This window comes from Aedes albopictus, chromosome 2 (assembly GCF_035046485.1).
Source record: "Aedes albopictus strain Foshan chromosome 2, AalbF5, whole genome shotgun sequence".
Taxonomy (NCBI): Eukaryota; Metazoa; Arthropoda; class Insecta; order Diptera; family Culicidae; genus Aedes; species Aedes albopictus.
This window is the reverse complement of record NC_085137.1, coordinates 469,372,102-469,399,479: the sequence shown is the minus strand read 5'-3', so window position 1 is coordinate 469,399,479 and position 27,378 is coordinate 469,372,102. Positions and strand designations below refer to the sequence as shown.

Below are 27,378 nucleotides of genomic sequence, written 5' to 3'. Positions count from 1 at the left end.
TGTTCGGGTCTGCCACTGCGACCAGTTTTTAGATCTATTGTGACATTACCCGTATCCTTAGTGTAGTGCATGTCGCATTACTCAATTACCATTGAAGGGCAATAAAGTATCGATTTTGATACAGTTTTTGTTTTGTTTTCTTATGTGCTTCATGAGCAATATAGAAAACAAAACAAGAGTACTGATAATTGGCCATGCATCGGAAACCTAGCATCACCTTTGTTTTACCGCTTTTTTTATCTGTATTAACGAGATTTTTAGCCCTAGGCTAGTTCATCTCGGGACCCACGCTTTACTTCCCTTCCCTTCCACTCACATTTTGTGAGTTTGTCGGGAGCGGGATTCGATCCCAGGTCCTCGGCGTGATAGTCAAGTGTTCTAACCATCACACCAGGTCCGCTCCACGATTTACTGCTAAATTCTGGGGAGAAAGAAGTTTAGAACCCGGGTTTTAACATTAGCAGCAATACCATTCCAATAATGGAACATATGTTCAGTAATAAGGATTCTAGTATGTTCCTTGCATACCAGCACTTACCAGTCTCTGAAGAGTTAGTACATACATGGATCCCTAACCCGATTTGATGTCCTTTGCATCAAGTTTAGCCTCGAACGGCGAGGTTTTTAGCTATCTGCAAAGTAAAGTTGGTTAACTTAGTTTTATTCAGAGACCGTAAGCCACCAAGATACCAGTGACAAGGACAAAATTGGAAAAATAGGACGGCACTAGGTTTCGGTAGCTTTTACTCCGTAACGCAACACGAAAAGGTGATCTTCCCACGTTACGGGCTCCGTTAACGATCGAGCATCTTTGAAACCCCCTCAACCATTCATCCATCGGCACGGGTCGCCTGACACTTTGGATTGGGGTAGACCTGTGCGCCGCCGCTGTCACCGACATTTTTTGTCCCAAGCCGACGCCGACCTATGTATCAGCGGCGTGCCATACGCCGCTGTATGTCACGCCACCGATTTTCATTTTTCGCGCCGGTGATCAGTGCACGATCAAAATTAAGTTTACATAAAATTGAGATAAAAAATCTCACGATCACTATCATCAATGATTGACTACAATAATTGATTTCATTTTTCATTAGATTATATTAATTATTCCTCATACACATCTCTCTAGAAGTTTCTTCAGAGATTCTTCCAGAAGATTCAATAATGCCTCCTGGAGATTCACCTGGGATTCCTGCAGAAAATTCTGCAGGGACGCTTCCAGGAGTTTCATCATTGATTTTTATTTTCAGGAAGATCTCGACAGGGAAAACTCCAGGAGTTCCTTCAAAAATTCTTTCGGGAGGATTCAGGGATTCAGGGAATTCTTGCAGGAGGTCTTTAGAAATTAGTCCAGGCGTTCTTGCAGGGATTCCTTCTGAAATTCCTTTAGACATTCCTACTGGACTTCTTACAAAAATTACTCCAGGAGTTACGTCAGAGATTCCTCCAGGAGTTGCAGGGATTCTTGCAGATGTTTCTTCAGAGATTCCTCCTGAACTTCTTCAGGAATTCCTACAGAAGTTCCTTCAGAGAATCTTATAGGAAGATCTAAGGATACCTCCAGAAGTATTCAGGGATTCCCCCAGAAGTTTATACAAGGATTTTTATTGGATAAAAACTCTAGACTTTGCCCACCCTCCAAAATTCTGCTCTAATCTTCGCCACTTCATACATAAAAATAGAGTTTGTATGGAGGGGGCGAAGACTTAAGCAGTGGCGAAGTCTAGTGCTTTCACCCTATAACAGTTCCTTCCAAGATTCCTTCAGGATACCTCGAGAAGTTCCTTTAGGGATTCTCCCAGAAATTAATCTAGGGATCGCTCCTGGGGTGCTCTCCGATTGTAGATTGAGATTGAAATTTCTCCAGGAAGCTTCACGGATGCCTTCAGTAATTACATCAGAGATTATTCCAGAAGCTAATTCAGGAATTCCTTCAGGGAATCTTGAAGGAGTTCCTTCTATAATTTCCTTAGGATTATAATCAGCCATATCTCCAGTATATTCTTGAGGGATCTTTCATGGAGTTTCTACAAGAATTCCTTAAGGATTTCCTTCTGGAATTTTTCCAGGATTGTTTTAGGGAATACCTTCTGAAAATCCTTCCCCCTACCCGGAAATATCCGCAGAAAATTCTGCAAGGATTCCGCCTGAAAATCCTTTGGGCTCGTGCATTCCCCTGGAATCCCTGCAGGAATATCTCTTGTAATTTCTTCGGGGATTCCTCCTAGACTTCCTTCAGGGGTTCCCTTGGACTTCTTTCGTGGATTCCTCCTGGAATTTCTTCGTAGATTCCTCCACAAATTCCTATTTTTCCTGGAATTTCTTTGGTGATTTCTCTTAGAATTCCTTCGGAGATTCCTCCTGGAATTCTTTCGAGGATTCCTTCTGGAATTTTTCCGGAGATTCCGCCTAGAATTCATTCTGGTATTCCTCCTAGACATCCTTCTTGGATTTCTCCTGAAATTCTCTTGGGGATTTCTCCCTATATTCTAACGAGGATTCCTCTCTATTCATACAACTGTCTACAGGAGTGCGGTCAACATTGCCACAGTACGCATAATATTGCTATCTTTCAACACTGAAATCTCTTCGGGGTTTCCTCCTGGAATTTCTTTGATGATTTCTCTAATAATTCCTTAGGATACTTCTGAATTTGCTTCAAGGATTCCTCCTGCAATTCCATCGGAGATTTCTAATGGACTTTTTTGGGGATTCCTTTTGAAAATTCTTCGTGTATACCGCTTGGAAATCCATCGCAGATTCCTCCAGGATTTCTTTCAGGAGTTCCACCTGGGATTCCTGCAGGGATTTTTCATTCATTTGATTAATTCGGGGATCCCTCATGGAATTCCTCCGGGGATTCCTCCAAGAATTCCTTAAGGAATGGATTGGAATTCTACTTGGATTCCTCTTGGGATTCCTCTTGCAATTCCTTCGGTGATTCTTCCTAAAATTTCCTCGGGAATTTCTCCTTCATAGTTTTCTTCCGAATATTTTTCGTTGATTTCTTCTAGAAATCTTTTGGGGATTCTTTCTTGAATTCGCTTAAAAATTTCCCATGGAATTTTTAAAGGATTCCTGCTGAAATTTCTTTGGGATTCATGCTGGAATTATTGCGGTGTTTTCTCTTGGAATTCCAGTTGGAACTCCTCCTGGAATTACTTCAGAGGCTTCTCATGGAACTTCAACGAGGATTGCTCCTGGATATTTTTCGATGGTTCTTCCTAGAAATACTTTGAGGATTTCTTCTCGAATTCTTTTAAAAATTCTTCCTGGAATTCCTTCGGGGTTTTCTTCTAATATTTTTTCCTAGAGATCCTTTGAGGATTTCTAATTGAATTACTTTGGAGATTCCTCCTGGACTTCCTGTGGAGTTTCCTCTTGAAAAACCTTTGATTTTTCGCTTGGAATTCCTTCGGAGATTCCTCCTGGAATCCCTTCCATGGTGCTCTCTGGGATTCCTTTAGGGATTTCTGCAGTAATTTCTTCGATGATTCTTTCTAGACTTTCTTCGAGGATTCCTGGTAAAATTCCTTCGGGGATTTCTTCTGATAATTCGTCGAGAATTAATTCTGGATTTCCTCCGGGATTCATTCTTGGAATTATTTTTGGTGATTTATCTTCAGATTTCTTCGGAGATTCCTCCTGGAATTCCTTTGGGAGTCTTCCTAGAATTCCTGCGGGGCGATTCTTCCTAGAATTCTTTCGAGATTTTCTCCTAGAATTCTATTGGGGACTCGTCTTGAAATTCCTTCGAGGATTCCTTCCAGAATTCCTTAGGGAGTTTCTTCTGAGGGATTCTTCTTTCGAGGATACCTCCTAAAATCCCTTCGGGGACTTCTCCTGATATTCCGATTCCTTCTGGATTTCCTTCGGAGACTCCTGCAGAAATTCCTTATGGAATTCCTCCTGAAATTCCTCCTAGCATTCTCTCAGGGAATTCTGCTGGAATTCCTCCTGGGTATTTTTCGTTGATTCCTCCTAAAAATGCTTAGAAGTTTCCTTCTCGAATTTCTTTTGGAATTCCCGCTGGAATTCCTTCCTTCGGAATTCCTGCTGTAATGCCCTTGGGATTCCTTCTTGAATTCGTTTGGGGAATCTTCCTGGAAATTCTTTTGAGATTAGTCATGAATTTCCTTCTGAAATTCCTCGAAATCTCCTATCAGCGATTTCTTCAGAAGCTTCTGCAGGGATCTCTCTAAGAGAGATTCTTGAACCACCACAGCTCCCTGCATAACTTTCTTCAGGATTTCATGCAGCAGATACTGCCGAGATTAGTCCAGAATTTCCTTCATGGATTACTTTTGAGATTCCTTCCTGGAATCATTTGAGATTACTTAGTGTAAATAGTGAGATCTTATTATCAAGTTTGATAGCTTCTAAAGGTTCTGTGAAAACAAAACCAAAAACTATAGCAAAATCGATATTATATTGCCCTTGATTTGCAATGGAGTAATGCAACATGCATTACACTAAGCATACAGGTAATATCTCAATATGTATAATCACTGGTGGCAGTGGCGGACCCGTACAGAAATAAAAAAAGGTATTCATTCTAAAGTATAAGTTTATGTCATCAATGGCCATGTAAAAGCTCAGACGGCAAATTCTAGAGCGTAATAGCAACTTCTTTGCTTTGCCAAAGTTGACATTAAGGTCAAATTTTGGTCACGCCGATTCACGCCGCCGCCGCCGCCGCCGAAAGCTGCCACCGTCGTGACGCGGATGACGCCGCCGCCGCCGGCCAAAAATGGCCCTCACGCCGCCACCGAACAAAATATAGTCGGCGCACAGGTCTACTCTACATGTGTAATAAAAAATCAAAAATCAAAAAATGAGAAAATGCTTTCAATTTCGCCTTAAAGCTAATTCTATACTTAAAATGATATGATGATAGTAATATCTTTCGATAATCCAAACACGGCTTTTGCATTTTTATCACAAAGGAAAATACTTCCTATATTTCGAATGAAGGTTGATTTGGAATATAAGATGCTAGCAAGTCACGGTACAAATTTCATCGGAGCATTGCTCATGGAGAATGAGATGTATGAAGTGAGCAACTTTGCTTGGAAATAGAACAACATTCTATTTGAAATCGAAAGCTTTGTATGAGAGGGCGGAAAAATTTCCGCTGTACTGTTTTTCTTTCGTTCACGTTTTCGAACTGAAGGTATGGTATCTACACTAAAAATGATCATCAGCTCAAATCATCATTCAAATCGTCAAGAAAAATGCTGCATACTAGCATTATTGCCTAAAAACCTATTACTGGAAAATTGAATATCTAGAAAAAAAACTGGGTCAACAAGTTCGATTTTTTGAAGCAAAGCACTCTTGATACCTATTATCTTTAAAAACAACTATACATCTGTATGGGATTTAGTGTGAAGATGCGTTCTTTTTTGGCGCTGTCCATAAACTACGTTGACTCATTTTTGGCCATCTCAGTCCTCCATCCCTCCCCTTTCGTAGACTTTTGTCCATACAATACTTTCGAAATTCGAGCGTAGACTTTGGCTAGAACCTCCCTCCCCCCTTAGAGTCTGCATAGTTTATAGACAGGTCCTAACATCTATCATACATATCGGATCACTTTGCAGTCTTTGGAAAAGTTCCCACACAAAATGCGATATAAATTTCAACCTCAATGCAGAATATGGGGACGCAACAAATCGCGTAAGTTACTATTTGAATATCTACACAAATGGTTTGGCAATACATCATATATGCTCTTCATAACTTTACTGAATAAATTGCATATATCTGAATTCGAAACGATTACCATTCGATAAATGTTTATACAAATATGCAAACCCGAAAAGTCACCGCCACTGTGTTTATTTAACAATTGGTTGTCCATTGGAGCCACTGACTTCCGATTACGATAAGAGTTGTTAGCACCTTCTACCATTTGATTGACAGCGGCATTGCATTGGAACGTCCATCAAATCAGCTTATGCAAATTTGAGTAATCACAAAAAATCACACATTTTGTGGTGAATCACTTCGGTGAGTTGCAAGCTGACCAAAGTTTCCGTTATCAAGGACCTTTAGAGCGCACGTAGGTTCTAGTCCTTGACAACTTAAGTGCAACTCAATCAGTGACTAATTGATCGAAGCGTCCAGCTGACTCCACGCTACGCAATGTCAAGTTCATCGATCGCTGAGTCGTCTGCTGCGACAGAATCAGAGCCCCTTGACTGTGTAGTGCCTGCCCGTGCATCACCATCATCCATTTCGGAAATGCAAAACCCCCCACTCGACTGATTCAGCTGCACGACGCGGCGGGGCGACGACGACGCTTGACACGTACTTATTGTCCGAGCCTAGCACTACACAACAACGTAGAAGCCAAGCGATCCACCACACCCCAAAAAGAGAACACTACTTGTGGACGGCGATCGATGGTGGTCCACTCAGCGTTCAACCTTCACCCAAATACTTTTTCGATCGTGTGATCACCGACGGCAACAACAACGACATAATGCACCCAACACCCGATCGCGACCGAACTACACCGTGACTGCAGCGTGTCAACTGCGTCCACTCCCATATCGCGCCGAGCGAGCTAAAGCGGTACCTTCGGTACCTAGAGCTATAGTTTCAACAGCAGCTCAGTCCGCTGTCAATGTCCATGAAACTGGCCAGAAACCACGCCGCGGCGATCGTGTCTGAGGGCGATCATTTTTAGTCACTGCACTGCTCCTTGGAGAAGTGCCTGATATGATTGATGCCCAGAACCGATCTGGGGTAAATCCAACGCCGCGTTCGGTCAACGTATCACACACATCGACCCGATGATTACTCATCACCTCTGCGGCGTTGGGGTTAGTTGCCGCCGCCGGTGATGATCGACGACGCGATTGCAAAACGCTAGTGTCACTGTTTACCTTGAAGGTTCTTGAACCACGCGTGTCAAGACGGAACTTTCGTTCCATCCGAGAGTGGGATGATCGCTTGCTTGCGAATAGCTGGTGCTGCCGGTCTCTCAACGTGAGAGAGCGATCGGTGACGTCAGTGGTGCGCGCGCGCAAAGCTCGCGATCATGCGCGAGAGAAGGTTGGTTGAGGCGAAGGTCTGCAGGGGTACGACGAGAGAATGCGGAACGCGCCCGGTCCTCCATGCCTAGGCTGAAGGCTTGCGTAAAAGTTTCGTTTTGCTGAAATGTCTTATTACGGACCTACAGCTGCCGTCGAGCTGGTTTCGATGCGGATTACTACCAGTACCAATACAAATGCACTATATCTGTTGCGGTTCCTACTACTAACAGTATCGCTGTGTAATAGTTGTGGGTCTTGCATACGACCCACGACGAAGACCAGAGGGACCAGAAACGAGCCGATCGATCGGCTTTGATCGTTGGAAGTTGCTCGTAGGTTGCTGGCTGGTAGTAGCCTACTAAAAAGGTAACCCGAAGAGTTGTATCGCCAAATGAAGAGACTCAGAGAGTTTTGCGAGGGAGTAGAGTAAGTGTTTTGCTCGAGAATTTTAAAAAAGGAGCAGCTCGGTTGGAATTGCCGTACATCTACCGTACTTGTTCAAATGAAATGGATTGAAATTTTTGAGAACAAAGCATTATGGTGCTTTGTGCGATAGTGCATAAAATGGTCAACTTTATGACTATTTTATTCCACATATGTTCCTCAGCGACTCCAATTATGGTGAATTCTACCAGAACTTCTGCTAGAAGAACAACAAGTTTCAACGAGATTAGCTAAAGAAGTAACAATGTAGGTTTATTCCGATAGCGTAGAAATTTACTTCGTCATATGTGCTAATTCTCGTAATATCAGATGAATAATAGCGAATATATTCCAGATTTCCATTGGACTCGTTAGATGGAAGCAAAAGGATGAAGACTAACAACATCGAGCCCCTATAGAATTGGAAATAGACTATTAACGCAAAATTTCACGTTTCAATTTCATTTCATTTACAACGTCACATTTTCTCGTTTTGCGTATGCCGAAGGCAACCACACCAAAGCAACAACTAGCCGAAATGTTCTTCATCACCATTCAATGTTCACTTCGCCAGATTCACTTATCAAACTGACCTTCAAACCCATAAAAGCTCTGTGGCTTCTCCAATAAGTGGATTAATTTATTATTGAAATAAATTGCTTTTCCCGTCGGTAAATTGTAAACAAACATTTGACTTTGTCCTTGGAAAGATGCAAGCAAATGTGTGCGTGGATTTTTTGCATACTAAACATCGAAAGTTAATAAAGTAGGTTGAAACGTATAGAAGAATAAAGAAGGAGTTTTCAATCGTCACCGAAAAACACCAATCGTAATAGAAAAGGACACATCGTATTTCACAACCACAGAGAAAGATTTATTTGTTGTAGTGTGATGGTGTTTTATGATCTGGTGGGTAAAAATATCAATTGAATTATTTTGGTCGTTGTTCCAAAGCTACATCCATCCCAATTTAAAACCATTCTGCTTGAAAGTACTTCGAACAAATTATTTGATTTGGATTGCGAAGACTTTGACCGGCTTTTAGAAAAATCCAATTAAATAATCATAGTTTTTTGATCATCTAATGTACCATAGTGTCACGTAGATGGTGTGCTGGGAATTGAATTCAGGTTGTACCCAAAATTGACGTGGACTAAAAAGACACTACACCGTCTTGAACCAGAGGTTGTACAGACTGAACAAGCACTGACATTAGACAACGGACAACATACATAACACTCAGTGGCCCAGTGGAGAATTATCCGTTTGACGAAACGATTTCTCCGACTAGAGCGGGATTCGAACCAATCCAAGGCTTACAAAACGGCTAGATGCCTGACGCCTCTAGCCGTACGGCTACAAAGCCCACTAAGACTAGACGGAAACAAAATTTGAGGGACAATTAAACAATCATATTATTTTTTTTAAAAGAACTATACACTCAAACTTCTATAACAGTGATGAGTCCGGGACCGGGATACATAAATGGATCCATTACGTAAATGGATTCATTACGTAAATTGATTCAGTTTTTGACTTAAATAGGGTTAGTGCTCTTCCATTGTAGTTTACGTCAAAATATGTACAGTATTATCGAAATAATCCAATAGATCGTTAGGCCAGAAACGTTATTATGTCGAATAGGTCATTAAGCCAAAAATGTTGTTAGGTCAAAGAGGTCACCAGGCCAATAATCGTTTGGCCGGAAGAAGTTTTTGTGGCCGCAAAATATTGTTGCATCAGAGGGTTTAGTCATTAGGCCGAATAGGTCATTAGGCCGAATAGGTCATTAGGCGTAGGCCGAGTAAGTCATTAGGCCTAATAGGTCATTAGGCCGATTAGGTCATTAGGTCGAATTGGTCATTAGGCCGAATAGGTCGTTAAGCCGAACAGGTCACTAGGAACAAAGACCTTTTCGGCCTAAAGATCTTTTCGGCCTAAAGACCTTTTCGGCCTAAAGACCTTTGCGGCCTAAAGACCTTTGCGGCCTAAACACCTTTTTGGCTTAAAGACCTTTTTGGCCTAAAGACCTTTTTGGCCTAAAGACCTTTTCGGTCTAAAGATCTTATCGGCCCATAGACCTTTTCGACCTAAAACCCTTTGCGGCCTAACGATTTTTGCGACCCCATGACGTATGCAGCCTAATGACCTATTCGGCCTTTTGACCTAGTCCGCCTAATGACGTATTCGCCCTCATGACCGGGCCGAAAAGATCCCCATTGGGCCTATTCGGCCAAAATAACCTTAATTTTGCCCGGATTCCTCCAGAACTTTCTCCAAAGTTTTCTTAAGCAATTCCACTAGGGGAACTTCCAGAAATTTCACCAAGAACTTTTCTTTAAAACATTTATTTTTCAGAAAATCAAAAGCCCGGATTTTTTACAGAAACTTCTTCAGGGATGTCTTCAAAAGATCTTCCAAATTGGCCTACAGAAATATTGTTCAGAAATGCCTTAAGATAACTCACCTTTAAAAAAATCTTGCTGGGATTTGTTTAGAAACTTTTTCAGAGATACTTCCAGAAAATTTCTCGTTGTGGAGAACTTTTTATGGATTCAATCTTAAATTGCTCCTTTGATTAGAAAGTCCATTTTCAGCTCTCCGTTGCTCAGTGGCACACTTCTTGTCTGAAATTTGTGTATGGGTCATCACACACAAAGTGTGACGTAAAGGCATTTCCACTTCCGGAATAACTACAAGAATTCCTTCATAGAGTAATCCAATGATTCTCCAGGAGTTTCTCTATTGGTTTCTTCAAAAACTTGTTCATGGATTGTTCAACCAATTTCTCCAAGGTTCCAAGTAGGTATTCCTCTAATGCTTACTGCTGAAACTCATACTTAAATTCTTTCTGGAGTTCCTCTGGGCATTTCTCTATGTATTTTTTCAGATATTCCTCCAGGATTTCTTCCAAGGAAACTTTTAGGATTCCGAGTTAAACTTGGATTTTTTTTAATTCAGGAATTTCTGCAGAAATAATTCTTTTGAAACTTCTACAAAAATTCTTTTGAAAATTTCTCATTATATTTTCTACTATGCTTTACAACAAGGCTGCAAAACGGTGAGTCGAAAAGGAGAGCGTCCAACATAGCTCTGGTTCTCATAAGTTCAAGCGATGACAAAGACCGCCAGCTAAGAGTTGTGTGCTTAGCTGGTAGTGCAGCCTGGCCACTGTTGTCCTTCTGACTTCAGTTAGATTGATGAGGTACGTCTCGAGCGTCTGTTCACCAAGGAGATGCGGCTTAAACAGCGTATGTTCTGGCATCCAGCGGCTAAAGTGGCAGCCCCACCATGGGAGAAAGGGGACCTTAGGCCAACAACCTACTGTTAACGAAGCCTCAAAACCGTTACAGAAACCTAAAATGAAACATTTTTCAGCCCTCTGCACCACCGCGGGTGCCCAGGACAGAAAGTAGTAAGTTTACAAAAGTTTGAGTGTTTCTGCAGGTACTCTTCCATACACTGTTGAAAATGCTTTGACATCCATGTGCACAACAGAACATGTGCTCGATGAACAAATTGAGATTTGAATTATGAAAAGAAATCTGCGTACTCCGGTGAGACTCGAACTCACGACTCCCAATTCGCTAGACGGGCGCTTCTATTCCTTCAAGCTACGGAGTCACTCGATTATCTTCGTCGCCAGCAGGCCTAGAACTGAACTCGATTCCACAGTCGCACATAGTTATCTTCGAGATAGTCGAGTGACTCCGTAGCTTGAAGGAATAGAAGCGGAATAACTCTTCCATAGATTCCTTAAAAAACGTCATGACTTCCTCCACGCATTCTTTCATTAAATCTATGAATTTTGATAGAAGATTCCTTATGGAATTTTTCCAAGGATCCTAAGAGTTTTCCAGTTATACTTTAAATAAATTAAGCAACTCCTACTAGAGTTCCTTGGGGAATTTCCATGGGATTTTTCAGATATTTCTCCAGGGATTCTTTAAACAATATATCCAGAGATTTCCACAATAAATAAATAGAAGATTTTTTTTTTATTATATTCTTCAAAGATTGTTTCGAATGTTCCTCCACGGAGTCTTCGCGAAACTTTTTCAAGCATTTTTACCGTGATATTTCCAGAGACTACCTCAGTAGTTTAAGGTCTTTTACATGAATATCAGCAAGGGTTTTCTCTAGAAAGTCATCTTAATTTTTTTTTTTTCAGAAATTCCCCTGCGATTCTGTTGGAAGGGCTCCTCCAAAAATCCCTTAAAACGGTCGGACGCATTCCTGAGAAAAAAAAAATCTGAATTTCTGAATGTAGTAATGAATGGAAAACGCAAACATGTTCATGTACCTGTCCAATTTTTAGAAATATTCTCCGATTCTCAAGTCCACCGTAAAATTTTGATTTGCATTCGAAAAGAAGTAACTGATCAAAATTTCTGCTAATTCCATTGAAATATTCGATCATTTTCGAACTTCAAAAATCATAACTGCTCTGAAACTTGTGTTATTCTTCTATCAGAAACGAAATCATATTCTTTTTTGTTTAAAGTTCTCCGAACAACGTATGCCAATAAAATGAGGCGAAACATATGTCGTTATCACCTGTGTTATCCGGAAAACCTTAGAAAGTTTTTTCTTCAGACTCTAGTTTAACTTAAAAACATTTGTAAGTTAAACTAGAGTCTGAAGTAACAAGTTCTACTAAAAGCTCTAAAGTAATAGTAAAGCTTAGAAAGTTGTTTTTTTTTTATAGAATTTGTTCTGAAACACCCTAATATCGGTATTAAGATGAATATTTAAAAACGTCATCATATTCTCTAATGTCTTGTGGTTATTTGCTTCTTTGAAATCAAAGTTGTAGGAGTTGAGCAAAAATGATTGAAATTAGTAAAAGCCAAATGTGTCCTAAAAACTAACTTTTCAGGAATACCATTGAACTAAACCATGGAACTGCGACATCTCATCAACCGCTCCGTGTAGTACGTGAGGCAACAACGTTGGGAGTGACGTTGCTAAGAAAGTAAATGTCACTCCATTGGAGCTCCTCTTCCTGGGATGAGACATAGGTATTTTCCCCTTATGTCCTGGCTCGAAAGCCTAGGCTAAAGCGCCATTTTTTTTATATGTATTAACAAGATTTTTAGCCCTTGGCTAGTTCATCTCGGGACCTCCGCTTTACTTCCCTTCCGAATGAAGAACTCACAGCGCCATTGCTCGCTCTCTGAATCGAGAAGAAAACATAACGATCCCTACTCCAGCTGAATTAAAATACCTGTAAATTGCTAATTTAGAGAAAAGTTTCCGTTTTACTGTCAGACTTCTCCCGAGCAGGAATGAATAACTGCCACATAACTGGAGCATACCAAAGTCAGGTATCATACCAAGACTAGGTATTGGTCGGTTGTCCAGGTATTGAAAATAACTTATTTTGGTATTTTGTAGGTATTGGTACAATACCTCAACGAGTTATTGATTTGGTGTTGAGGACTGATTGAGGTATTATTTAATTATGGAAAAATCGCTATTTGTATGGAAAAATCTTCGGTTATTATTTAGGTATTGCCATACCTGATGTCATTATTCACGCGTTATGCACAGAAAACACACCAGTTATTATTTTAGGTATTTTACCTCTTATGCAGGGCTACTTAATACCTCATTCAGGTTGTAGGTATTCGGTTTTCCATACCTGAGTTAGTTATTCTTCAGCTATTTTCTCCTGCTCGGGCTGCCTTTCGCATCGTGAATCGGCTCAAGGATGCCTTGGATACGACGCTGCGTGCGGAAACAAATTGGCTCGCTTCCCAACAAACATTACTGCTACAACAGATGAATAAGCCGCGCTTAAGCTTGATTTTCAAAATTTTGGCTGATCAAGCTGTCATTGTTACTTGGGATACTACGCTATCATGTTGGGAAACGTCAAACAGGAAATCAACAAACCAAATGAAAAAGTATTACAAATCTGCTGTGTACGCAATTTGTGTAAATCGCCCCAGCCTCAACAGTTTTTTTCTGGTGTATTTGAGACGCACCATGGTAAATCTTTGTTCTCGTTGGATAGGCATTCCTGATTTCAACTGCCGCTACTGCAAAGCGTTTCAATGTATGCTGGAATAGTTCAACTTCCACAGATCCATACCTACTTGTTTCCATTCCCTTCCCGACCAGAAAATTGTAACAAAAATAAAACATAATCCTAACAAACTATGATATTCATATCTCATTGTGAAATAATCATGTTCAACATCATTGGTGTTTTCAAAATACCATAACTCAATTATATCACATTATGTTACAAATGTTTTTTTTATTTTTTATTTGTATTAACAAGATTTTTAGCCCTAGGCTAGTTCATCTCGGGACCCACGCTTTACTTCCCTTCCGAAGGAAGAACTCACATTTTGCGAGTTTTTCGGGAGTGGGATTCGATCCCAGATCCTCGGCGTGATAGTCAAGTGTTCTAACCATCACACCAGGTCCGCTCCACCTGTTACAAATGTTGTTTTATAACTCATTGTGTTATAATTTAGTTTAAAGTCTTCGACATTTGAAATGTTATGTTACAAAATTGTATCAAATTTTGATGGAAACTAGTAATCCTGAGGCTAAAATTCTTATCTAATTTTGTTATAATTTTGATATGATTATAATAAAATAAGTTATAATCTTGATTAGACTAGTATACTTTTTATTACACTTTTAGTTATTTCAACATCATCCTGCATCTAGTTTATAACATAATTAGTTATAGAGAAATATTACAACATCATAACACAATATGATATAAACTTGATATAATTTTCTAGTCGGGTTCGCAGACCCATAGTTTGCTCGAAATCTAAAAAGCGTGATTTCTTTTACTTGCTGGCCTCAGTTTGGTGAATTTATGGCGTATATTCCTGCGAACTTTTTCAATTGTAAATGCTGGAGAAATTCTTGGAGGAATCTCTAGGGCATTTCTGGGGAAATTCCTGGGGAAATTCATGCGAAATTTGCTGGAGAAATCCCAGACATTACTGAAATAGTTCCTAGAGAAATTCCTAGAATAATTCCTGAATGAATTCTTAGCGAAGTTCTAGGAAGGAGAACTAATCGTTATCCTGCGGGACATTTTATGATTTATTACAAGAGAAATTTCTGAAGGAATTCCGAAATAGTGAATATTCCTGGGGAAGGATTTCCTGAGAAATTATTAACTCAAAACATGGGCATATTTGCATATGAAAATCCTAGGGAATTTTTCTAAGGAACTTCTTGTGGATTAGTGAAGGAATTTCTGGAAAAATTCCTAGAAAACATTCTTGAAAAAGTCCTGATATAATTCTGAAAGAATTCTTTCGAATTCCCTTATGCAAATCTTGGAGGAATTTCTGGAGAAATTAATGAAGAAATATTTAGAAAAAATCCTAGAGGAATTCCTGGAGAAATTCCCGGGGAGATTTTTGGAGGATCTACTGCGAGAATTCCATTTTAAATTCGTAATGGGAAACCTGGTGAAATTCCTAGAGGACTCTCGTGGAATTTTCGAACAAACTTCTGAGAAAATTCTTCGTAAAATTTCTTGGAAATTTCCTGGAAGAATTCATGACGAAATTTATGAAGTAATTGCAAGTGGAATTTCTGAATAAATTCCTGGGAAGGATTCTGGAGGAATTCTTGTGATAATTCCTGGAGATATTTTAGAAGGATTTCCTGGGGAAATTTGTGAACACATTTCTACGGATAATTTTAATGGAAATTCCCGAATGGTGCTCTATGGAATTCTTGAAGGAATTTCTGGGAAAATTCTTGGAAATTTTCCTAGAGAATTCAAGAAAAAAATAAGATAAAAAATAAAAAGAATTTCTCACGGAATTTACTAAGAAAGTTTGGTTCTCGTGGAATTTCTGGGGAAATTCCTAGAGCAATCTTGTGTGAATAAATGGAACATTTTTTTGCGGAAATTCGTGGCGGAACTCCTAGGAAAATTTCTGAACAAATTCCATCTGGAGTTCTTAATGAAAATTCTAGAGAAAATCCTACAGTAGTCACTGGAGAAATGTTTCTGGGGAAATTCCTGAAAGGAGAAATTTCTGAACGAATTACTGCGAATTTGCTAGGCATATTTTCAACAATCCAGGGGAAAATTTCTGTAGGAATCTTGCTATATATTCCAGTGGAGATTTTTGGGGAAATTCCTTATCTATTTTTTTTGGAAATTTTTCAAAAATTTCTGGAGGTATCTCGGAAATACTCTTGAAGGAACTTCTGGAAATATTCATTTAGAAATTCCTGGGAAATTTCGAGGAGGAATTTCTGAGAAACTTTGTGAAAGAATTCCTGGGGAATCTTAGAAAAAATTTCTTATGAAATTCCTGATAGAAATCATGAGACAATTCCTAAAAGAAACTCTGGGGAATACATGAATTATTATTATTGGCTCTTTATTATGGGGATTTTCAGCCCGAGGCTGGTTCATCCCCGGAATACATGAATGCATTTCTGAGGAAATTCCTGAGGGAATTTTCGACAGAAATACTGAAGAAATACTTGGCAGAGCTTCTGGGTAAATTTCTGAAAGAATTACAAAGGAAATTATCAGAGGATTTTCCGAATAAAATTCCTTACAAAAATATACGAAAATCCCTAATAGAAATCCATTTGGTGTTCCTGAAGAGATTCCTGGGAAAATTTCTAAAAGTTTATGAGAATATTTCTGAAAGAATTTCAAAAGCATTCCAGGATGAATCTTTTAATGAATTCCCACAATAGTCTTGGGGTCTCCAGTTAGCCTAGTGGTTAAGGCTATGGATCGCCAATCCGGAGACGGCGGGTTCGATTCCCGTTCCGGTCGGGAACATTTTATCGACTCCCTGGGCACAGTGTATCATTGTACTTGCCTCACAATATACAAATTCAAAGTGCTCAAAGAAAACTAAGTTGAGGCAAGGCAGGCCAAGTCCCAGTGGGAACGTAGAGCCATAAAGAAGAAGAAGAAGAAATCTTGATGTAAGTTCTTGAGAAAATTTTAAGAAATTTCTTAGTAGTCGAATAACACTAGTTTACAGCATTTTTGAACTCGGTAAGCTGATGCACAGAGAACAAACATCCAGGCTAGAACAAATTTCATTCGGAAAGTTGTGTAAGGATTTGAATCTTTACTTGAGTAAGGTTGCAAACCAATACACAACGACAACACTAACGCCACCAAACACCATATTGCCACAGTGAGTGGTGAATTGAAACATTTCAAGTGGAGAATTAAATTAGTATGGGAAATTAACCGATTGCAGCGCCACGCTATTGCCATTTGTGTTGCCGATTTCAAATGGCCGTTAAATTCCTTACACAGTTTCGGAACTGGACTTGGATGTCTGTGATCTGTGGCTGATGATCATTTTTGGTGTAGAATCATGCCCTGAGTTCGAAAACGCGAAAGTAGAAAGTAGAGCGGAATTTTTTTCGACTTTCCATACAAGGCTGATGATTTGAAATCGATTTTTGTTCTATTTTTAAGCAAAGTCGCTCACTTCAAACATCTCATTCTCCGTAACCAATGCTTCGATTGAGCTGAAATTTTTACTGTAACTCGCCTACATATGATATGTCAAATAAACGTCGAGAAAGAACTTTTAAGTTGGTATTTTCTTTTAAAAAAAAATACATTTCTTCAAAAAATTTTGGGAATTTTGCTAAAATTTAAGAAGATCGTCCCTAAAAATCGTCAATATCTTGAATTTCATCAATCTGACGCAAAACCTGTATTCAGATGATCGAATGGTATTGTATTCAGCTTTCAATTTATGGAAAAAGATTCAAAATTGGTTGAACAGAACGCAATATATTTGAATTTTAGTAAATTACATATTTTGAAAAGTTGTAAAACTCGATATTAAGCTAAAACTCAAAAACTGTTCTACTTTAAATTTTTTGAAGGTCGGTTTCGAAATCAGCACTTAATTGTGCTTCTAAAATTTTGGTCGTTGACAGAAGTTCACGACTTTCATTTTATTTTGTAAACTTGTGTAATTGGAAAATTCCATGAAGAAATCCTCGAAGAGTTTTTCGGAGGATGTATCTGAAATCCTTAATATGTTTGGTCGTAGAAATTTGTGAAGAAATCAATCCTCAGAAAAAATCCAGGAAGAATTATAGGCTAACATCCTTGAGAAATTCCAAAAGAAATCTGGAAAAACTTCGGAAAAATTCCATAAGAGAGTTTTTGAAAAAGTCCACAAAAAAGTTTTTGAACTTCGCTATCTCAGAAGAAATTCCAGGAGAAATCCTATAAGAAATTTCAGTGTGAATATGTCGGAATCCATGAAAAAAAACTAGAAAGCTTCCCATATGGAATCTGAGCTAAACTAAATTGAAAAAACTTTGAGGACTACTAGAAGAAATCCTGTAAGAAATTCATGGAATAATCTCAGAACCACATAGCAAAAAAAAATCTGAAAATTTCAACCGAGGTAAACAAATTTGCATATAAATTTCCATTTTATTTCACTGAATTTTTCATTAATGAATTTCTTGTATTGAATGTTGAATACAAGCTACATACTGAGAACAAGTTGTAAATTTATAAGCAGATGGAAAAAATGTGTGACGGGGTTCTTTTGTTACAGGTTATATGCTGTAACATTTTTTAACTGTGCAGGACATAGATGGTTTCCGGAAGGAATTCCCAGAGGAATCCCTGAGCGAATACCCTAAAGGAACCCATGAGAGCTTCTAAAGGAATCTCTGATAGGTGCCTAGAAGAATACTTGAGGAAGTTCCAGGAGGAATCCCTGAGAGTGTAATTCCTAAAGAATGTTTGAAGATATTCCTTTTTTTTATAGAATGAGAAAATCTGCAACAGATACCCAAGAGGTGGTTCCTCGGGTGATGTGGGGATCGACCCACTTAAAACTCATTCTCTCTCTTCCTTACCTTCGCGGTACGCCCGTTAGGGATGACTTCGAGAAGGGAGGGACCGTACATGAGTACACTCTAATAGTAAGCGTTGCACCAGCTACCGCCTTAAGTTGTCCACTCTCCCCTGGGGGCTCGGCTTCTGGCTAGTACTTAGACTATCCGTTGAACTCAAGCTCCTGGATGGTGAAGGGGGGCCAACTCAACTAGCTGTTGTTCGGCTCGCCATTTACTCTGTAGTTGAACTACGATTCGAGAAACCGTGGAAGTAACGGAGTCCCACTTGTCCGCCCCCATACACATCCTTTCAACAATGTTGTCAGGCGTGATATCTCTACCGCATACCTCCTGCAAACTCGACCTTTGCTCCACGAAACGTGGACATTCAAAGAGCACATGCTCCGCGGTCTCGTCGCAGTCTGCACACTCCGGACATGCGGGGGAGCCTGCATATCCGAATCTGTGCAGATACCACCTAAAGCCCCCATGGCCTGACAGAAATTGAGTCGAGTGAAAATTCACCTCGCCATGGGGCCTGCTCGTCCACTTGGACACGCTCGGTATGAGCCTGTGTGTCCATCTACCCTTGCTGGAGGAACCCCATTCGCTCTGCCACTTCAGCATAGACGAGGTTCTGGCGATACGCCTCGCGCCTCTTATGCCGCGTCGCTCGAAGCATTCTTCATCCTCTGCCACCACTAAAGCTATGGGCATCATGCCCGCTAGTACACATACCGCGTCCTTTGAGACCGTGCGGTATGCGCTCACCACCCTGAGGCACATCAGCCTGTGGGTACTCTCAAGTCGCTTCACGTTTCGATTAACCACTAGCGCCTTCGACCATGCAGCGGCGCCATACCGTAGTATGCAGACCGCTACTGCCGCGAGCAGCTTACGCTTACTCGAGACTATTGCCGAGCTATTCGACAATATCTTTGACAATGCCATTATCGCCATGCTTGCCCTTTTGCAGGCATATTCTACGTGGCTTCCGAATTTCAGCTTATCGTCGATCATGACCCCCAATTGCTTCAGTGAGCGCTTAGAGTTAATCGTGCATCCACCTGTGGTGACCACTGCCTGCTGTTCAGACTTGCGGTTGTTTACCACCACCACCTCCGTTTTGTGGTGCGCGAGTGCCAAATGTCTCAACCTCATCCAGTCCTAGAATTATTCCTAGAAAAATCTTGGTGGGAATTCCTTAGGGAATACTGGAGGAATCCCTGAAAGAGTTGCTGAAGGAGTCTCTGAAAGAGTTCCTAGAGATTTCCTGGAGGAATTACTTAGGAAGCTCCTAGAATAATCCATGAGAAAGTTTCTTAAAGAATCCCAGAGGGAGTTCCTAGAGGAGTTTCTGAGGAAACTCCTAGCCTAGAGGAATCGCTGAGAGAATTCCTGAGGGAATTTCTGAAGGAATTCCCGATGGAATTTCTGAAGGGATTCCCGAGGGAATACCTGGAGGTATCCCTTGAGGAATCCCTGGAGGAAATCCCTGGGAATTCCAAGAGGATTCCTAAGGACTTCTTAGAGGAATCCCTGAGGAAGTTCCCAAAGGAATTCTTGGAGGAGTTCTCAATGGAATCCCTGAGAGAACTCCACCTGGAATTTCAGGTAATCTTTTAGAGATTTCCTCAGGAATTCCTCTAGGAAATCTCTCAGGAATCTTCTCGGAATTCTCCAGTGGAACCCTCCTAGAATTCCCCAGGGGATTCCTCCTGAAATTCCCAAAGGGATTGTAATTCCCCAGAAATTCCCCTGAGGATTTCTTCTGGATTCTTGGATGATGGAATAATCTCCGGGGACTTCTTGGAGGAATTCCCGGAAAAAAGCTGGTTGAGTTTCTGGATTGATTCCCGCAGGAATTTGTGGACAAATTCCCTGAATAAATTTTGGATGAATATGCGGAAGATTTTCTGGAGGAATTTCGTGAGGAACTTCTAAACAAATAATCGGAAGACTTTCATTATAAATTGGCGAAGAATTCCCATGGGGAGTTTCTGTATGAATGCTCGCTGAAATTTATGAAGGAATGTCTAGTGAATTATGTGGACGAATTTTTCAAAAGTATTCCAGGAAGAATTTCCCCAGGAATTTCTGAAGATCAATCTTGTCGAGACATCTATCGAAGTTCTTAAGGAACTTTCATACCAGTTCTTTTTTTTTAAGGAAACGTCTACAAATCCGTCCAGAAGGATTTTTGCGGAGTCTTTAAGGAATTGCTCCACACATTATTTGACTTTTTTTTGTAATCTCATCTACAATGTTCAATACTATTTCAATATCATTTGACTAACCATTTATATTTCATCCTCCTTCTCAGTTAGTGGACGCAAGTTACTCATTCGTTCACTTTCGCTCAAGTCTCCGACATCTCTCTGTCCCAACAGCACACTCAAAGGAGCTAACAACCAAACTCCTTTTTGCAACCCCAACGTCAACTCCACCATCAAGAGCTTAGTAGTGCACCGCACGAAACTCAACTCATCCGACCCCATTGAGCGAGAGAGGACATTTTCTGCTTCTTAGCTGGTGCGCGGCTCTCTCTCAAGAAGACGGTCGACGACGACGACGGTCACCACTTGGTTCGGTTACCGTGAGGCGGCAAGCAGAAAATTTTCTTCCAGCGCAGCAGCAGCAGCAACAGCGGGAGCCCGACGACCCCACGACGACGATCTGCGCGTTTAGTCTACTCGCGAAAGCTATCGAAGGCGCACACACCAACCAGAGTGGTCTGCTGGGTCCCAGTTCGGTTCTCTCCGCCTGCTCGCCCGTCCGTCCGCTAGAGTCAGTAGTGTCAGTCTCGCAATCTCAACGCATGTTTTGAAGGCATTCAAGCGCATTGCATTGTGGTAGCGCCCGTCAGTCCAGCAGCGCGCGGCTCGTTCGTTTCGAGTACTTCTTTCGGGGTGGTTTTGCTGCCGTGTGGTTTCGTGAGATCAGGCCAGGTAGTTTCACCATCAACGATCATCATCGTCCATCGCTAGCCGTTAGTTGTGCAGTAGTTCAGAGCAAAGAGAGTGAAAACGAAGTCGCGCGCGAGCGTCACAGTTGTGTAACACAGTCCAAACCTGACTCCATCCGTACTCGGTGATTCGTCTGCGTGGACCCCCGTCCTGGTCCCGGACCTTAAAGTGCCAAAAAATCGACTTCGATCCCCTGTACGGCGGCAAGTTTTGAGCTATCCCGAATCAACTCCGGGGGTGGTTATTTTTGAGTGCGAAACACGTGAAGCAGAAAATCGCAGGATTGTGCAGGAGAAGTGCTGCAGGAGGAGAAGAAAAAACGCGAAAGTGACGAAACGGAAAGTGTGAGTCGTAGTGGAAGCGCCGCGAACCTGAGCGATCGCGATTAGACGGTGAAAGAAAGCAGAAAAAATTGATTGAATCAAACCGAACGAAGAGCAATACCAAACCGACTGAACAACAACAGTATTTGCAACAACAACAAAAAAAAGGGAAAACTTGTGCACAACTATTAACCGATGCAACCAACCACGTGCGAGTAAAATATACAGCAGCCGCACAGCCGCAGTCAGTTAGTGAGTGAGTGTGTTTTCTAGTTTGGTGAGGAAATAGCAAGGAAAAAATATTAAACGAAAAAAAACAGAGGAGATCACAAGAGCGTGACCAAGTGGGAAATCCTGTCCTGGCAGAAGCTGTTTGCAGTCCAAAGTGTGTGTTTAAGTGGTAATTGAAATCAAACCAAATCCATCCTAATAGCCTAATAGTGTGTTTGAGGAAGGCGGTGAGAGAGAACGAGTGCGATGGGGTGAGATGGGGGCGGTGACACTAGTCGACAGTGATTTCGAGATTTGCTGATGGTGATGAAGAAAAGACGATACGAGAAGATTTCGAAGTGTTGTTGTACATCTATTGCTGGAAGAGTGTGTTTTGGCTTCCAGAATATTTTGGATTGTTGTGCAGTGCTGCAAATTATGATTTTTCCAAAAGTTTAATAAATAAGAATTTAAAAAATAATTCTCATTCGATAAAGGAAATCTGCAAACGATGAACAGAAAGTAACAACCAAGTTTAATTTTGCTAGTGCCTTGGTTAGTACGGGATTAAAAAAAATGCTTATTATTTTTTCCTTTTTTTTTCCACTTTGCCCCCTATGCATAAGTTATCAAAGTGATTGAATTTTACATGCTTAAAATCAATCATTTTCGACAACTACACGATGATAGTTTAAATGTCACAAGGGTTCCTTTTCAATTTACTTAAAATCTCGGACAATGCATTTTTTAAGCAAATGAAAAAAAAAACTAAAAACTACAAAAATTGTTCTATTAATATTTTTTAATTTAAGAATACGTATGATAGAAGTGGAACAAGTTTCATCTTAACTTTTATAAAAAATGTATGCTTTGAATGTTCTGGCAACCAATTTAAAATTCAATTCGGCATAGAAACTGAATGCATTTTTTTTATTTGTCGTTTTTTTTTATTATTTTTAAAAATAATATTTTCAAACTCGTTTTCCATAAATAATTAGTGGAAGAATCAAAGAATCCTCAGATTTTCCCTGGAGAAACTGTTTGTCATTTTTACAAAAAACATATCAAAATAAAATTTCGAAAAAAGGGTTTTCAAAAATTGATAACATTTTGCACCAGGAAAAAATGAAGAAATAACTCGATACTGAAAAGGATTTTTAAATATTTTTTCCGTTATTGCGAGAACCAAAACAAATCCAAAAAAAATAGGAACAAATCCAATTTTATCTTAAGCTCTGACCTACTAAACAAAGGGGTCATCAAATTAAACTTCCATTCGATAAGACAGCTTCATGAAATTTTAATAATTTAACTTCCTATAAAATTTATCTAACACTACAATCATTTGGGGCTGTTCATAAACCACGTAGACCAAAATTTGGTCATCTCAGACCCCCCCCCCCCTTCCCCCCGTAGACTTTTGTCCATACAAAAATTTGAAAATTTGATCAGAGGCCCCCCCCTCCCCCAAAAAGTCTACGTGGTTTTCGACGTAAATTTTGAAAAATTATAGTTTTCAAATTTTTTAAAAATTCATCATGGATCTCAACGCTGATCAATTTTCAACGCTGTAATTCAAATTGAAGGTTCCAGTTATATTTTTTCAAGTTCTAGGTTGAACTGAATTGAATTAACAGTTATTTCTAAATTATGGATATGGACTAAAGACAAAAATTTAAAAAAAATAAAAAATAAAATGTGTCCTTTGGAAATTGCTGACGTCCAGTTTTGTTGAAATGTTTGTGACTCTGATTCTGCTTCGAAATGAATGTTTCCACCAAAGCTTTCAAAAATAGTTTCCAGAAAATTGATAAACATTTTACATTAGGAATAAATAGATATCTTAATCCTTTCTATAAAAAAAAAATCTGTATTGAAAAAAATTAAAAAAAAAAAAACAAAAATTAATCAATGAGCTCAGATCTGCTGAACAAAATTTGATCGAGAACTTTTTAAATCATTCGTAAGATGTCAGTCCATCAAATTAAACATCTATTCGATAAGACAGCTTCATGAAATTTTAATAATTTAACTTCCTATACAATGTATCTAACACTACAATTATATCAACGTAAATTTTGAAAAATTATAGAGTTTTCAAAAATTTCAAAAAATTATCATGGATTTTAATGCTGATCAATTTTTAACGCAGTAATTCAAATTGATGGTTTCCGGTAATGTTTTTTTTTAATTTCTTGGTTGAAATGAATTGAATCAACAGTAATTTCTAGATTATGGACCATGGACAAAAATTAAAAAAAAAAAACAAAAAAAAAGTGTCCTTTGGAAATTTCTGACGTTTTATTCAAATATTTGTGACTCTGATTCTGCTTCGAAATGAATGTGTCCACAAAAACTTTCAAAAATGGTTTCCAGAAAATTGATAAACATTTTACACCAGAAAAAAATGGGAGATATCTTAATCCTTTCTATAACTATGAATGGAAACCGACATTGAAAAATTTCTATATTGAAAAAAAAATAAAATCCAAAAAATAGTAAATGAGCTCAGATTTGCTGAACATCGAGAACTTTTTAAATCATTCGTAAGATGTCAGTTCATCAAATTAAACATCCATTCAATGAGATATTTGTATGAAATTTCACTAATTTTACTTCCTATATATTAACCCGTCATTTCAACATATGTTCTAAAAAACTATAGAGATTGGAAAAAAATGTCAACGCTGTGATTCAAATTGAAGGTTTCCGGTAATGCTACAAAAGTTCTTGGTCGAACTCAATTGAATCAACAGTGGTTTCGAGATTATGGACCTGGGATAAAAATTCAAAAATATATTAAAATTTGTCCTTTAGAAATTGCTGACGCGCAATTTTTCAGTTTTATTTTACTCGGGCTCTGGCTCAAATAGAATATTTCCACTTAAGCTTATAAAATTCTGAGTTAGATTCATTGAATTAAAGCAATCTTTAAAAAAAGAACTCCAGTAGAAAATGTTAGTCAGATTTAACAAAAAAAAAACAGAACATGGGTTCTACAAAATTGATAAACGTTTAACACGAGCAAAAAAAATACCTTGATCATTCCCCTAAGTATGAATGGAAATAGATTTTAGCAATACGCTGTTCACAAAAAAAACAAAGTATGAGGAAATGTATTCAGTTTCACCTCAAGTTCAGATTTACTGGACAAAATTTGATCTAGAACTTAATATATTTTTCCTATGATGTCAGATCATCAAATTAACCATCCATTCAATAAGATATATACATATTACATACATATATGATATTTCACCAACCTGAATTCCTATAAATCGATCACCTCCATCATTGCTACGTTTATTCTTTTAAAAAAGCCATTGAGATTTTAAATTTTTCAAAATAAATCATCATCAAGCCTAATGCTGATCAAATTTTTAACGCTGTAATACATATTAAAGGTTTCCAGTAATATTTCAAAAGTTCTAAGTTGAACTGAATTAAATCCATAATAGTTTCTTAATGATGGGCTTGTGACAAAATTAAAAAAAAAATGTGTCTTGCAAATTGCTGACGACCGGTTTTATTTAGATTTTTTGTCACTCTTTTTCTGGTTCAAATTGAATGTTTCCACATAAACATTAAAAATTCTGTGTGAAATTCAAATGTATTGAAGGAATTTTCGAAAACAAAAGAAGAAAATGTTCATCAGTTTTATGGAAAAATTTCTAAAAAAAGGATTTCTTGAAAATTGATGTACAGGGGATAGACAAATGCAAATTTGAACCACTGATACGTAACTAGTTGATGAACTTACAGTAAAAATTTGAGAATATTTGATGCACTTTTCGAAAAGTCGTAGCTAGTTGAACATTTTTTGAGAAGTGGAAATTTTGCCTGTCCCGATGATTTTGTCTATCCCCTGTACTTTTTACACCATGAAAAAAAATAACAAAATACCTCAATCCTTCCAGTAACTGTTAATGAAAACCGAACTTTATCAAATTAAACATAATTTCAATAAGACATTTTATTTGAAATTTCACTAATTTAACTTACTATATGTCTAACGCTACCATCATTTAAATGTAAATGTATTCTTAAAAAAGCTATTGTGATAAGATTTTTTTTTTTCAGAAATCCACCATTAAGTCTAATGTTGAAAAAATTTTTAACGTTGTGGTTCAAATTAAAGGTTTCCGGTAATATAGCAATAGTTCTAGGTCGAACTGTATTGAATCAATCGTAGTTTCCAGATGAGGAACTTCGGAAAAAAAATAATAAAAGTGTCTCTTGGAAATTACTGGCAGCCAAATTTATTTAGATTTTTTTCTGGTTCAAATTGATGTTTCCATTGCTTCCAGTTTTCCTAATTAAGAACCTAAGAATGATTTTGAGAAACATTGAAATGAATCTTCAAATTGTATTAGAATTTTCTGAATTTCGAAAAAAAATAAACATTGCTCTGTTTTTTTTTTTTTGAAAAAGTTGCCAGAAAAAAAACTTTATTTTATTAGAGTTTACGGAAAAAATCAAAAGTCATGAGCCTTTGTTGACGACCATAGTTTTCTATGCATCATCAAGTGCTAACTTCGAGCGCGTGTTACAATGTGTGAGAAAAAACTATTTCCAGTAATACCTGACATCAAGTTTTAAGCCACAAAAATTAGGCAAATTTTAAGAAATTCAAATATTTTCTTGTATCAAATAAAAAGATAATAATAATATTTTTCAATGGCTCTTTCAAATATGGCGCCCATCGTTAAGAGGGATGGTGGGTTTGAGAAAGTGTGATAAAGGGGAGGTTTAAAAATCCCGAAAAATGATGGACGTCATATTTGAATCGTCCCCAATCATCAAAACTTTTTTTTGAGTGAGATTGATGAATTTTCAAAAAAAAAATGTAGGCATGAAATCTGAAAAGAAGAATGCATTTTTCCGCACAATTCAGAACAAAATTATGCACATCACGGAAATATGTACCAAGTTTTGCGAAGGCTGTAATTGTACATGGCAAGTAAAATCATACAGATGGGATGGATGAATTGCAGAACACTTTTTTCCAAGATTTTCTTTATATTATTGGCTAACTTTCACAAAAATGTAGTACGCAATGTGTTTTATCTTCAAGCGTACGGTTTCCTTGATTTTCTTAGATATTTTCGTTCAAGTGCTGGGTCACAATATTTTTTAAATTTATTTATTGTTTGTTTATTTTTTTTTTAAATTTGATGGTTTAATGATGTTAGCAAACATTTTCTTTGGATTTTGTTCTAGATTTCATAGAAATATAATGCAGTAGCCAGAATCTAGCATATCTTACTAATTTCCTGCAGTTTGTTCAATATTCTGTAAATAAAATATAAAAAAGGTTTTTTTTTATTTTTTTTTATATTTGATAAACTGACAGAAATAAAGTGTAAAAACCAGCATCATGGATAAGTTTAACTCTACTTATGCATAAGGATCATATTTGACCCAAGTCGTACACACCGTCAGCGAGCTGTTCTCACCGCAATGCCTTTGGAAGGTTAAAGGAGAATGGGAAGAAATACATTGGATATATGTATTGATGTACAGAATTTTCATCTTGTGGTGACTTTTTCTTGTTTTGATTAA

The 27,378-nt window shown here is 38.5% G+C and overlaps 1 protein-coding gene across 4 annotated transcripts in view; it reads left to right on the top strand.

Moving 5' to 3' along the window:
• Positions 1-27,378, top strand: part of LOC109418098 (uncharacterized) — a 734,843-nt gene that overhangs the window by 250,074 nt on the left and 457,391 nt on the right. The window contains exon 1 of one of the 4 annotated variants that reach the window (XM_029870885.2): positions 20,944-21,991. The exons of 2 other annotated variants lie outside the window; for them this stretch is intronic. The gene's annotated coding sequence lies outside the window, so the exon portion shown is untranslated. Of the gene's footprint in view, positions 1-20,943; positions 22,007-27,378 lie in introns of those variants that run through there. One more of the 4 variants, XM_029870883.2, reaches the window with a different exon arrangement.